The 14,921-nt window shown below is 40.2% G+C and overlaps 1 protein-coding gene and 1 pseudogene across 2 annotated transcripts in view; one reads left to right on the top strand and one right to left on the bottom strand.

Annotated features, from left to right (window-relative positions):
- Positions 1 to 4,710: 4,710 nt before the first annotated feature.
- BACH1 (BTB domain and CNC homolog 1) overlaps positions 4,711 to 14,921 on the top strand; it is a 131,522-nt gene continuing 121,311 nt past the window's right edge. Inside the window, exon 1 of one of the 2 annotated variants that reach the window (XM_025985416.2) lies at positions 4,711 to 4,758. The gene's annotated coding sequence lies outside the window, so the exon portion shown is untranslated. The remainder of the gene's footprint in view (positions 4,759 to 14,921) is intronic. The other variant, XM_072740881.1, reaches the window with a different exon arrangement.
- The window catches only part of LOC112909496 (small ribosomal subunit protein eS26-like), a 53,569-nt pseudogene continuing 49,064 nt past the window's right edge, over positions 10,417 to 14,921 (bottom strand).

Genomic DNA, 14,921 nt, shown 5'->3' with positions numbered 1-14,921 from the left:
CCTACCCTGCCCCTCCCAACCGCATCCTTAACTGCTGTGTGTTTAGAAGAAAGTGTTCTGGAAGTAGAATGTGGTATAGGATTTCTGAAACCACGCTCTTGCAACATCAGTGTTTGAAATGTTAAGCATTAAAAAAAAAAAAAAAAAAAGGAGAAGAAAACACTGTTTATTGGTCGAGTAAGTTAGAGTAACAGTGGCCTGGGATAAAGTTAAGTTCTTGCAGCTTTAGGTTTTCTTCTGGCCTTTATTTGTTTATAGATTTTATTTTTAAGTAATCTCTACACCCAACATGGGCCTCGAACCAACGACCCCGACATCAAGAGTCGCGTGTCCCATTGACTGAGCCAGCCGGCCACCCCTCTCGTGACCTTTAATGCTAACATGCATTGTGACACCAATTGTAGTGTTTCCTAGCTTTATTGCAAACCCAGTACCACAAACAAATGACAGGCCCAAATCCTTTTGTTCCACAGTGACCAGAAGTTTTCACTGAAATGCAGTTTAAATTTAACATTTGGACGCCCATCATGTTAAAACAGAATTTTACTGGTATTTCAGAATCTTGCTTTAAGGCTTAATTTGCATTTATAAGAGGTGTTAAAGCTCCTTGTAAATGTTTGCAGAGTGATAGCATTCTGTTTAACAAGATATTCGATGGTCCACTTGATACGGCATGGTTTTGCCTAGTTTGAAATGAGGAATCAATTAAAACCAAATTATCATCCAAGCAGGGGCAATCCTGGATTTTTCAGAGAGAAAAATGAGGATGAAAACATCAACTTTCTCTGCTTCACAAGGTTATTTTTGGAAAGAAATGAAATGTGAAAGGCACACAAAAGATTACTGTGCTGAATGAAGTTTTATGAGTATCCTCACTGTACAGGTGGTGAGCTACACAGCTCTTATGGTTTTCTTTCTTTCTAGCTGTATTTTAGCTAATTTTTTGTCCAATCTGTAATCCTATTCTGTAATGTGCAACAGGAGAAAAAAGGGAGGCGCATCATTTAGGATTAGAATCAGCTGTGACGTAAGTCAGGCAGCAAAAGACAAATACCATATGATGTCGCTCATATATGGAATTTAAGAACAAAACAGATGAACAGAGGGGAAGGGAAGGAAAAACAAAATAAGGTGAAAATTGAGAGGGAAGCAAAACACCAGAGACTCTTAACTCTAGGAAATAAACAGGGTTCCTGGAGGAGAGGTGGGTGGGGGGATGTGGTAACTGGGTGGTGGGCATTAAGGAGGGAATGTGATGGAATGAGCACTGGGTGTTATATGCAACCGATGAATCACTAAACTCTACCTCTGAAACTAATAATACACTATATGTTCATTAACTGATTAAAAAAAAATCAGCTGCAAAGGGCAGATTTCATGCTTGTCCCCCACTCCCAGCCACCACCACCAAATAACAACGGGGAGATTTTTTTCTTCTATGATGTGAAAAACTGGGGATGTAGAGTCCTGGGTTGATTTAGAGATCCTGCTCCATAAAATCTTCAGAGCCTCCAATTTCTCTGCTGTGACGGAGGGATGTCCCTTATTATTATGGTCCAAGATGACAGCAGCTCATTGTTATGGTTCAAGATGGTTAAAGTGAGGAAGGGACACAGAAGAGGAGGGGCCACCAGGATGGGCTGGCTATCCTGGAGGTTGCCACAAGATGTTTCTGGGCCATGGGGTGCCCAGGTATTTGGTCAAACATTATTCTGGGTGTGTCTATGAGAGTGTTTTTGCATGAGATTTCCTTTTAAATTAATAAACTGAGTAAAGCAGATTGTCCTCCCTAATGTGGGTGGACCTCATCCGGTCAGTTGAATAGAACAAGAAGGCTATGAATAAGAGGGAATTCCTTCTCCTGCCTGCCTGCCTGCCTGCCTTGAGTCAGGATGTTGGCTCTTTCCTGCTTTCAGACCAGACAGAAACATTGGCTCTTTCTGACTCTTAAGCCTGCTGGCCTTCAGAGGAGAATTGCGCCATTGGGTTTCCTGGGACTCTAGCTTACAGATGCCAAAACTTGGATGTGTCAGCTTCCATAAGCACATGAGCCAATTCCTCATAATACCCCCCACCCCCCCTTTCTAGCTCTTGTTGGTTCACTTTCTCTGGGAACTCTAATAAAATCCTATTGTCTGGAACTTAGTATGGAAGAAAAAGAGCAAGTATATGGAGTGAAATGTGCGGGGGTGAAAGCAGAAGATCCTGCCACAGGAAGGAAATGCCAACCCTCCAGGGGACGTGTGAGTCAGCAGTGATGGGGGTGCAATCTTTTATTTGGGGAGCTGACCCAGAACATGCCCACATCAGCAGATCAGGCTCTCCATTAATCAGTTTGGGCAGCAGCGCTTTCCTCTGTCCTAGCAGTTGAAAGTTCTTGGAAAATGTTAATCATATCCAAATTCTTTCATTTTAAATATCTATCCAGAGTATGTTAATTATTAAATACAAATATCTCTACAAATAGAAAGCTCTGTCACCTTGTGCAGCGATGCATGTCTGTATTGATATGAAAATGTGTGTATAAAACATGGAAATAGGGTATTAGGTGTGTTTTAATGCCTGAAATGCAAGTAAGGGTTAATAAAAGATTACAAAAACCTAATGAGAGCATTTTAGAATTAATACAATATGTTTTTAAAACTACTGATACTTCTGTTATTGTGAGTATTCTCCATACGTTGCTCATTATTAATCTGATTAGGAGATGAGATAATATTGTCAATCACTACTCAAGCATCCCCTACAAAGCCATTCCCGATGCCCATAACACAGAATTAGATGTTCTTTCCTTTCTGCTCCTACAGGGTGTATGCCTTAAGGCTCAAGAGTTGTTATTTACCCATGGGTCTGTATCTATAGGTGTGATATAACGGAAACAATACAGATGTTAGAGTCGAATCAGATTTGAATTCCAAAATAACTAAATTGCTGGTTGAGTGACCACAGATGAGCAAATAAACATGAACCTCAGCAAGATACACATAACAATTATTATGCATACACAATAGTGTCATAATATTATTGTATATGTTTATAGATGTAATAACATTATAGTAATGTTGTATTTAAGAGTAAGGGAAATTGTCGGGGCATCTGGCTGGCTTGGGCAGTGGAGCAGGCAACTCTTGATCTCGGGGTTGTAAGTTCAAGCCCCACACTGGGTGTAGAGATTATTTAAAAAAATAAAATCTTAAAAAAAAAAAGACTATGGGAAATTGTATATACTGCCACCTGGAACATAGTAGGTGCTCAATAAAGGTTATATAAACATTTCCAACTCTTACCTAGACGCTAAGTAAGCTTTTTTTTTTTTTTTTTTTACCAATTTCATTATATATTTACCACATAATGCTAAATAAAGTTGTAAGAGCAAAGCAGAAAAGACTAAATTATAAATATCTTTGAAGTTGCTAGTATTCCCCATCTTGTTTTCATAAGTCATTGTTAATATTCACTTTCTCCTTGACTTGGCTAGAGATGCTGTTTTGACACCAGCATTGGAAAAAAATGCAAACAATTGAGCAATGTACAACCTTTGCAAAATGTCCCTGGTGCTTCTTCTTCATTATTGACAGGGAGAGACTAATGTCCAGCACTGCTCAGCTGGGCAAAGATGAAGCATTGGCCCGGGCAGCAAGATCCTGCCCAGCCTGTACACAAAGTCCAGCCAAGGCAAGGGGTGGGGGCACGGGGGTTGCTGAGGCTCTGACACATGCAGAGTCACCAGACTCAGCCCAACCATCTAGCTGGGTTTTTCACCACCCATGTCACACCTCCTCACACTGGCCAAGCCAGATTGCAGCCAGTCTCTGACTCTGCACTGACTTTCCACCCAAGATATCTCCTGCCTCAACTGTATTGCTTCACGTTTCGGCTTGCATCCTTTGCAACCCAATTCGATTCCCATTTTGCCTAGAAAATCTTTTCTGAATCATCTCTTATGTCCCCGTATCACCCCCTAACAGACAGAGGGAATATCATCTCTTATAAACCATGTTCCTCTCCCTCAGGGCCGATAAATTACAAGAGGCCAAGTCAAACCTTTATTTTAATAGACGATGCGTAACTATCAGCCTTCGTATGCCCCCAATAGTCCACGAGACGTATATGTACTATTAGTTGCTTATCTGAGATTCAAATTTAACTGGGGACCCTATATTTTTATTGACTAAATCTGGCACTCCAGCTCTCCCGTCTTGTCTACAGTATGGTATTATTTCACCTGCCTTGTGTCATACCCTGAGTCACAGCTGCTACCAGGCTCTCTGAGGCCAGGCCGAGTGTCCATTTGCTTTGACTCACCCCTACTTCTACCCCACTCTTCCCAATGCTCCACCACCAAAGGCCCAGCACAGCACCTTAAGTGCTATTGAGAGAGCCTGAGTAGGGTCCTTGCACATTCTTCTATTCTTTCAATTAGCAAATAACTGGTAAAGTGGTATATGGTGCCAGGCACTGAAGGATATTCTGGAGATACAACTTTACACAAAGCACAACCCTTGCCATAAAAGAGCTCCCAGCCCCTGCTGGAAAACAGGCACAGCAGAAAGCAATCCCAATCAGTACAATAAGTTCTAAGATAGGGTGAGTTGAGAACATGGGGGAAGGCACCAAACCCTGTCTCCTGGGGTCAGAGGTGTCTTCTGGGAGGAAAAGCAGCCAGGTGGAGACCTAATAATTAACAGGTGTGAGCCAGGTGACGGCAGACAGTGAAGGCATTCCAGACGGAGAGAGGAGCGGGAACAAAACCCTAAGGTAAGAGAGACCCTGGCATTCGTCGTGGTTAACTATTTAATCAAATCTGCCTTTTAGTTCCAGCTTGTCTGACCCTTCAATGCCACTGTCTTTTAAGCCCTAAGCTTCTTCTTAATAGTTTTTTTCTCAAGGAATTCAGTGATGACAGTTTTTTTTTTTTTCCCTCTCTTATCACCTGAGCCTTCTCCAAGCTCCAGGTTGGCTTCTCTCGCCTTGGTGGAATCGGAGCATCTTCTTCAGGAATGTAGAGCTTACCATAACCAGCCCACCTGGCTCACCCCAATTTTGCCCCTCCAGTCTCTCCCTCGCTTCTCCTTCCAATGTTCTTTTCTACCTTCCCCTTGGTTTTCTCCTCCACTCCTGTTGCCCCAAGGCCGCAGATGCCTGTGCCCACAGCTGCTTTCCCATCCACTTGCAGTGGTTCACCCTCATTCTGTATCCTACCCAACCCAACCTGTTCCATTCGGCAGCAGTGATGATCCTCGCACAGTTCCAACCCTAGATGGACGACCACGAGAGAAAATAAAATCACATCCCTAGCAAGAGGGCTAAAAAGTGAAAGAAGGAAGTTCCTAGGTAAAACCCACTTAAATAAAGCTGCTTCTTCCCCAATATTCTTTGTATTAATCAGCTATTTTGGGTCATTTTTCTCCTCCTGGGCTTATGGAGGACTCACTCACCAAACTGTTGCTGTAAGAATTTACCTTTTGTTCTAATTAACTCTTCAGTTATGGCCAGATGGTAGAATTGAGCAGATATGATGAACAGTAGCTAGTTTTCTGTCCTGAGTGGGAAGCCAGGAATTTTAAGGGCTTTATAGGGTTTGTGACAACAGGGTGTCCGTGATGGTTCGCTTTATGTGTCAACTTGCCTGGGCCCCACGATGCCCAGCTATTCGGTCAAACATTAGCTTAGGTGCTTCCATCGGGGTGTTTGGGGATGAGAGTAACTTTTAAAGTGATAGACTGAATGACCCAGATCGCTCTTTCCAGCGTGGGTGGGCCTTACACTGCACCGAAGGCCTGAATGGGACAAAAAGGCTGACCCTCTTCCAAACAAAAGAGAATTTCTTCCTGCCTGAAAGCCAGCTCCTCCTAGGTCTCCAGTGGGCCTGCCTTCAGACAGGAACCACACCGCTGGCTCTCCTGGTCCTCAGGCTTTCAGACTCCAACTGGAAATACACTGTCCGCTCTCCTGAGTCTCCAACTTACTGATTCACCCTAGAGATTTGGGAACTTGCCTGCCTTCATTATTGCATGAGCCAGTTCCTTGTACTGGTTTTGTTTCTCTGGAGAGCCCTGAAAAATGCAGTAGCACAGGAAATAAAACAATCAGAAGCTATTTTGATTAGACTATGTGCCTTTAATTTGCCTTATAAATCTTTCATGATCCAGATATATCCCATCTTCCTGAGAGATTAGTTCACTCTATACTATATGTGGATGATGTGATTCTTATAGGTCATTTTTCCATATTAAATGTCAAGGGCCTTTGACAAATATTCCTAGTTTATTTGATAGGAATCAATTCCCTACATACAAACAGCCCCATGAGTGTTTTCCATGTGTATATACATGGCAAGGAAGCAACTCGGGATACTGCTTCATATTAGAGGCAGTCAAAAGTCAGGGAAATGTCTGTGAACCCTGATATTCAGGAAAGGGGGAAAAATATCTAAAACCAACTAATGTTTTCTCTTTAGGCTCTCTCATTTCCTATATTGTTATACAAACTAAAGATTTTGAAAGAAAGAGAAGATTCAGGGGTACCTAGGTGGCTCAGTCGTTTAGCATCTGTCTTCAGCTCAGGTTGTGATCCTGGGGTCCTGGGATCGAGTTCTGCATCGGGCTCCCCACAGGGAGCCTGCTTTTCCCTCTGCCTATGTCTCTGCCTCTGTTTCTGTGTCTCTCATGAATAAATAAATAAAATCTTTTAAAAATATATATAAAAAGAGAATATTTGAGGGCATGGAGGAAGGGTATAAAGTGAGAGCCTTGTGGAGACTTCAAGGACATCAAAGTGTTTAATCATACAGTGCTAAGAGGGGTTGGTTTCATAGATGCACCACGTGGGCAGTTGCCCAAGATCCACACTCAGAAAGGCCCTGCACTGACTTTAAGTGCTCTATCATTGGCATCTTGAGATTCTTAATTTTTTGTAATAATTAGTCATATTCATTAGATGGTCATTATTTGTAATCTCTAGATACTTATATGATTATAGTTTGATACCACTTTTGTTAGAACACTACACATTCACATAGAAATATGTTTTAAATGTCTTAGTAATTCTATAACCTTATGTGAATGGTAACACAGTTGGGTTGACTAAAATCCTCCCACATAATTATTTCAATTATATAAAAAGTTACTTACGTAAGTGGAATGGTATTATAGTTGTAAAATATTCAATTCTGTAATTATGTAAGATTAAAGTAAGAAGAAAGCCCTGAAATTTTAGCAACATACTTCCCAGAGAAAATCTGAATGGTTCTATTCCTATATTTCATTTTTTAAAGTTTATTTAAGTAATCTCTACAGCCAATGTGGGACTTGAACTAGTGACGTCAAGACCATGCCCTTCTGACTGAGCCAGCCAGTGTCCCTCTGTTCCTGTATTTTGAACAACTATAATGATAAAATATGAAAACAAAATACTTTTCAATACTTTGCTTTCCTGAAAGACATTAACCAAATTTTAGTTTAAAACCTCAAAGAGTGTTAGTTTTACATTCTTGTGAGCTGAATCCTCTTTGAACCCAAATCTAGCTTCCATATTTTTTTTTCCAAGAAGCCCTCTAGAGGGATCTTACTTCCTGGGGTTAATACTTATGTTCCCTCAGCAACTCATTGTACATTGCCCTAGAAACTTTGCAGTCTTTTCTTGTATGGAAAAAGCTATTTAAAAATGCCCAGGACACTGTTCTTCACTTGGTAAGCTTCGACAGACATCTTTGACTGACTTTCTACAATGACTGTCCAGATGCAACAGGAAGAAGGGCATAATTCTGGCCTTGACTAGCATATGTGTGGGCAAAGTTCTTTGTTTGAATTTCAGATGTGTTCCTCAGGGAGTCATATAAACGTGATGCTTATACTTATTGAAGGAGAAATTTTCAATGAAGATAAAATGATGACTTCCATACAATATAAAATAAACATGTATCAGATATTATTTAACTCAGGATTATTGAGGGGCCAATAGATGTTGCAGCCAGTTGAAAAGAGAATCACATGTTTATAGTCAGAAAAAGAATGTCACATGAATTCTCAAATACATGCACAACTGATAAGACTGGTCTATAGTCACAGGAAAACAATTTGCATTTTTTATGGACAGGAATTGTTTGCATTACAATAAATTTTCCACAAGTTAACTTCTGTATCTAGGTTGTGAAATGATCTCATTGGAGGCAAACAAAGGCATAGATAACCCGGATGGTTGAGCTAGAGGATGCTTAGTAAATCAAAGTCTGTCCCATTTTTTTCTCATGTAGTCTTTCTTTAAAGGGTGATTTTGGGGGGTGTCTGGGTAGCACCCAGATGTTAGTTAAGCATCTGCCTTAGGCTCTGGTCATGATCCCTGGGTCCTGGGATGGAGCCCCATGTAGGGCTCCCTGCTCATCAGAGTCTACTTCTCTTTCTCCCTCTGCCCCTCCCCCTGTGTTGTGCTCTCTTTCAAATAAATAAATAAAACCTTTTTTTTTTTTAAAGGTGCTTTTGGGGCATATGACATCTTTATAATGATAAATAACTCAGGATTTAGAAATTAACTGGTAATAAATTAGTTGTTGGGGTCAGAGACTCACATACAGGAATTTGGCACTGAAATTCATTTTGGATAATAATGTAAAAATTAAGAATTCTTTTGAGAATCTGGCACTAATTATATTATGACACAAAATCTGAAATATTCTATTTTCTGTACATGTCCGTGAAATCCAACATAAGCATTCTGAATGATTTGGATCAGTTCTCTAACTACCAGCAACTGTCACTCACAGATCTACCTCCATAATAATAGTAATGATAATACCAGCAATAATAAAAACTATGGCAGCCAAGTCTTACCAATCCCTTAACATGTGCCAGACACTGTGTTAGGTCTTTTACCTATAAATTTTTAAGTTTAATTATCATAACACCACATACAGTGTGGTATAATTACGCCTATTTTATGGGATGGCAGCTCATGCCTTCCCTACCCTAGGTCCTTTTTTAATAAAGAAAAGGAAATTTTAAGCAAACAAATTTCATTGACTGATCTGAATTATAGTATTTCAAAACAGCATGGTTCAGTGAACTAAACAGCAATCCTTTTTTGGCTCTGGTTTCCTCAACGGCTTGGCTTCTTTCCCCTCAGTTTTAAGTTATGAATAGCTTTACATAATTGCTGATGTTTAATCTCTGTGCAAAGCTTCGAGAAATCTCTTAAGGTATAAAACCCTCAATTATTTCTCTTTTTTATGAGTAGTGAGAATAGGAAAGGACTTGAGTGCTTTGCTTTAACAGACAGATTTACAGTCTGGAGCTGTTGACTTCTAGCCATTCAGAGAGAAAACATCTGAAAGAGTAATGCAAAGAAATTACAAAGCAAACAGTGTTTGGGGAACTGAGATACTATCTGGACTACCCATGCTGGAAAACTATGTTCACACTTACCCTTCTTTGCGCTCCTCCCTCCTCTTTTCTTCACCGCTGTTCTCTTTATTGGCCTTGTATAATGAAAGAACCATTTAGTACCTGACCACACAAAAAAAGAAATATGCTGAGTTTGACTTTCTCAATGGTATATACTAAGGAATTCATTTCAATATATGTTACATTTATTTTACAGATGACTCTTGTTGTCCTATAGTTTTAAGCTCTCTCTACTTTGGTCTGCATTTTTTATTTCCTTGCTTTGTCTTGTGGCAAAAGGAAAACAAAAAGCAATCACTACACCAAGAGGACCCTCTAAGTAAAGATGGTTTCCCCCAGGCCTGTGAGCTTTCTCCACCTCACTGATAGAAAGGGTTAGAATAAGGAAGTAGTATGAGTCATTACAATTGCTACACATTCAGGAAAACCCCTGCTCCATCTTCCTCTCTACCCTGGGTGATAGGAGGTAAATTTGCAGAACATATGTTCAGGAGTTTTCTGTAGGAAAGCAGCTTAGATCTGATTAAACACAGCAGTGGAAAGAAGGACACACGTAAAACAATCTTTGAAGAACAGAAGAATGGGTCTGATCTAAGTTTGTGTATAAGCTCGTCCTTTGGAAGTAGGAATGCAGTTGCCATTTCTTACATATCTTCCAAAATTGCTCCTAGATTAGCTTACCCAAGTGAATTCTACCCCCAAGTGGCTGATATACAAATAGTGTTGCTTTTGTGGAGAAGACACATTTGGCCTTGCAGTTTAATTACCAGGGACATGTTCGGCAAAATGAAAAGCCTATAGAATAGGAGATAATATTTGTAAATATATAGCTAATTTTATATAGAGTGTGAGGTAGGGGGTTCAATTGTTATTCCTTTGCATCAGTTGTTCCAATACTTTTTGTTGAAAAGATTGTTGTTGTTGTTGTTATGTGTGTATGTATTTAAAGTATACTCTCCATTTTATGCTTTTTTTCCCCAGAGAACAGTGTTTCCTCAGTCCTTAAGGACTTAGCTCCTCACATGGGCTTTGTTGGAAGTCTTGGGGTAGCACCCTTGGGTCTCAATCGGCGTAGGAGTGTTTGGTCCTTCCATGTTTCAGGAGAGCAATTCCTGACTACCGTGCTGTGAACGGCGCAGCTCATACAGGGAAGTAGTTTCACATTGGGAAGCATATAACATCAAAGACACTTGCTTTGGAAATGTCCCTGATGGCAGCAGCCTCTGCTATGTTTTGAATAACAAACTCTTTTTTTTTTTTTTTAAGATTTTATTTATTTATTCATGAGAGACACAGAGAGAGAAGCAGAGACAAAGGCAGAGGGAGAAGCAGGCTCCATGCAGGGAGCCCAACGTGGGACTCGATCCTCGGTCTCCAGGATCAGGCCCTGGGCTGAAAGTGGCGCTAAACCACTGAGCCACCTGGGCTGCCCAAATAAACTTCTTAATGGCCTTGCCTTGGGCATACAATGGGTGCAGTTGGTGCAACAAACAGGCTGCACTTGGCCAGAGCCCTTTCTGGCATGACCATTATTCCTTCTTTTCTTCGTTATCTTGGAAGCAAGGATCCAAGAGAGTGAAAGATTATTGTTTATCCATTGAATTATGCCAGTACCAAATTGTCTTTACTACTTTATTATTGTAGCTTTGTAGTAAATACTTTTGAAACTGAGAAGTCTAAATCCTACAAGTTTTTGGATGCCCGGGTGGCTCAGTTGGTTAAGCATCTGATTCTTGATTTTGGCTCAGGTCATGAGATGGAGTGGTGTGTTGGACTCCACACTGGGTGTCGAGCCTGCTTAAGATTTTCTCTCTCCCTCTGCCCCTCCCTTGCACCTCCCCACCTCTGCTGGTGTGCTTATGCTTACACACACTCTCTCTCTCAAAAAAAAAAAAAAAAAATCCTACATGTTTCTTAATCTTTTTAATTGCTTTGAATATTCTTTTTCCATATAAATTTTAAGATCAGCATGTCAAATTCCGCAAAAAAATAGCAGCTGGTACTTTGAGAGGGATTGAGTTGAATGCATAGATCAATTTGTGGAATATTGCCATCTTAACAACAACAGTGCCTTCTGATTCATAAATATGGGATGTTTTCTCATTTATTGAGATATTCTTTCTTTCACTGACATTTTGTAGAGTTTCAGTATACAAATTTTGTGCTTCAAAAAATTTATTTCTATTTTTTCCTTTTGTAAATGGAATTGATGTCTTGATTGTATTTTTGAATTGTTCCCATACTTTCCTTTAGTGCTTTAAACATAGTTTCCTTTGGTTCATTAGGTGATTTAAAGTCTTTGTTTAAGAAGTCCAAAGTCTGGACTATGTTAGGGAGAATTGACTGGTTGTTTTCTTTTGTGTGGGCTATACATTCCTATTTCTTTGTGTGTCTCATATTTTTCCGTTTTAAGCAATATATTGTGGCAGCTCTGGAAATCAGATGCTTTCCCCAGGGTTTGTTGTCATTGATGTTTTTTGTTTTTGTTATATGATTGCTGTTTGCTTATTCATGTGCTTAGTGACTTTCCTGCACTCTTTCTGTAAAGCCTGTGTTCTTTGTCGTATGTGGCCATTGAAGTCTCTGCCTGGTTAGCTTGGTGGTCAGCTAATGATTAGACAGAGATTTCCATAAACACTTTGAACTAATAACTCTCCCAGCCTGTGTGTGTTGGGCTAGATCTTCAGTTATCTTGCTGGCAGTTCACAACTCTGCCTCAGCTTGTGCAGAGCCTCAAGGCAAGGTAGAGATGAGAGATTAGGACCTTTTAAGGTCTTTTCTGTGTATGCACACCCCTGCACATGGTGTTCTAGACTTCCAAGAAAGCATGTGAGCTTTTCAAAGTCCCTTATGGACCTCAAATTCCCCTGTTGTTCTTTTCAGGTGTTTTGACTAGCTTCATTCAGTAACATCATCTCAGACAGCTGCAATGTTAAACAATTGCCACCGATTTTTTTTTTCTTTCAAATTCCCTAGAATCAGGGATGTTGGTACAGAGCCTGATCTGAGTCAGGTGAAATAAAGACACGTCCTCAGAATGGGGATTTTCAATAAGCTTGCCATAAGCTGGTGAAATGTTGGCAATTATGGGGCTTTTGGGAAGTTCCAAACCCATTCTGTCCTCTTCAGTTAGGTTGCTGGTTTGCCCAGCTCTCACAGGTATGAAATATTTGGCCCACTAGGCTACCATGTAGCTGGGGAGGGAAAGAGGGTTCTTACCAAGATTCAGCCATTTTTTCTTGATAAACATGACTTGGAATTTTGTAATTCTTTGGTTAATTTCCAGAATATGGAAAAAGTTGGTTTTGACTTTTGCCAGAGATTTTATTGCAGATTTTTGGAGATCCTTATTTTGCCATTCAAAAAGCACTAAACTGTTACAAATTCAAGAGGGTGTTGAAAGTACCTCCACACATGCACACACATGCACACACACAGGTGATTGAGAATGCTGTCTAGTATTACACATGATGCATGGTTGGTGAGTACTGACAGCCCAACAGCCAATTGTATTTCACAGATCTCAAGTCACTTGCGTTTCTTCACAAAATAATCATTTGCATTATGATCAGTTCTCTACAACTTTCAGGGTTATAAAACAGCTGAAAGGCAGTGGAAGCAAAGATACATTAGAAGAGTAGATGGACAGGACACATGGTCATCTTTTGCCCACATCAAAGTCTTTCACACTTTTTCTCGATACAGGAGTGGAGATGGCACACAGACTTGTGGTCAGGGGAGCTGTTTGTGGTCCCACCTTAGGGGATAATATCTTTTATATGCCCCAGACTCTTTATCTGTGAGGGAAAGGGGATGGCCCAAGCGATCACTAAGGCTCCTTTCATTCCAGCAGAGTTCTTTAAAGTAAGAACTTTAGCAGTGGCAGCATCAACGGAAAACTTGTTAGAAATGAGAATCCTAAGGTCCCATCCTAACTGGATCAGAAACTCCCTGGTGGGTCCCAAGAATCTGTGTTTTAACAAGCTCTCCAGGTGATTCAGTTACAGTTACATTTTGGGAACCATTACATCCCAGTTTGATGAGATGGTTCTTTGATGTCAGGTAGACTCAGTTATCATAAGCGTATATTTGCTACTTCCTTGTGAAATTGGAAAACGTATAATTCTACACTTGTGTAAAAGAGAAAGTCAGTTTGGTTGAGGCTTCTTTGCCCTAGGCAAAACTTCAATCTACTATTTATTTCAACAAAACCAGTTTAAAGAGAGGTCAAGAAGTATTTCTTGAAGCGTTAGGTTTCATGTGTTTTGTATAGTTAGAAGATCTCTCCTGGTTGTCATATTGGGCAGAGAGGAGATCAATCTTCCCACATCATGTGCTGGAAAACATTTCCTCTTGCTCCTCACATGGAAAGGCAATGATCACAAGGCACTGTATGGCACGACTGAAAATCTTCTATTTAAACCATGTCCCTGGGTGGGGCACTTCTGCTCTTACTTGTGATGAGCCATTCTCTTTCTGTTTGGTACGCAGAGGACTAGTCTATCCTGTTTGCTACTATCATTTCCTTAGAGGATACGGCTACACTGTGCCATGTGAAAAGGTGGTTTTCCACATGCTAATTCTATAACATGCCTTCTGTACTTTGTCAGCATCATGTTCTTTCTGGGGTTTTCTATACTAGCATTCTCTGCTGAGCTCCATCTGATTGGTACAAAGACCATCATTATTTCTAACCTGGTGTCTTGACCATCTTTGAAAACTCCTTTATCAGTGACTTACTCTTAAAAATGTGTCACTAATTACACTGACCAAAGTAGTATCTATGAATCTAAGAACCACTGAGACGTCAGAACTTGTCATTACATCGCTCTTCACCACGTAGGGAAGTTTCTCCAGGAAGTATTCATAGGTTAACCAGGAAGAAAGCATTATGTGTGGTCAATTCTCCCTCTTGAAGATTCATAATATACACTGTGTTAAAGACTCTGAGAGTCTTATAGTAAAGAAACTTATCTGTGTTTGACTTAACATTTTCCAAACTTCTTTGAGCATGGAATGTTTGTACTACTGGCATATCTAATGCCATCCAGCTTGGGAGAGACAGGTGTAGATCTGAGTTGATGTATAAGACAAGATATTTCACAGAATCCTATTTCATTCATTTATGATCAAATGAGGGAAACTATTTGAGGGTCAGTCTTCAATAACAAAGCATCAGTGTAAATGTGGGTTATGTGCTGATGATAATAGTTGAGTCTACCTTGACTTTGTTACTCAAAACCTGGGAGCTTGTTAGAAATGCAAAGTCTCAGTTCCTAATCTAGATTTATTTTGTCAGAAGCTTCATTTGGGTGAGATGTAACTCCCCTGCACTTTAAAGTCTGAAACGTCCTGATTACAGCATTTTCCCTGTTATTTCCTTTTCTCACTGCCTACTTCATCTGGAATTTCTTGGGATGCTTCCTATCCTGGAAATTCAAAGTCTTTACCATTACCATCATTTTTACCCAAACTTTTGTTTCTCTTTCCCTTCTCTGAATTCTAATATCCTATGTGGTTTGT

Source organism: Vulpes vulpes, chromosome 15 (assembly GCF_048418805.1).
Source record: "Vulpes vulpes isolate BD-2025 chromosome 15, VulVul3, whole genome shotgun sequence".
In the NCBI taxonomy this organism is placed as follows: domain Eukaryota; kingdom Metazoa; phylum Chordata; class Mammalia; order Carnivora; family Canidae; genus Vulpes; species Vulpes vulpes.
This window is presented reverse-complemented; position numbering and strand designations above follow the sequence as displayed.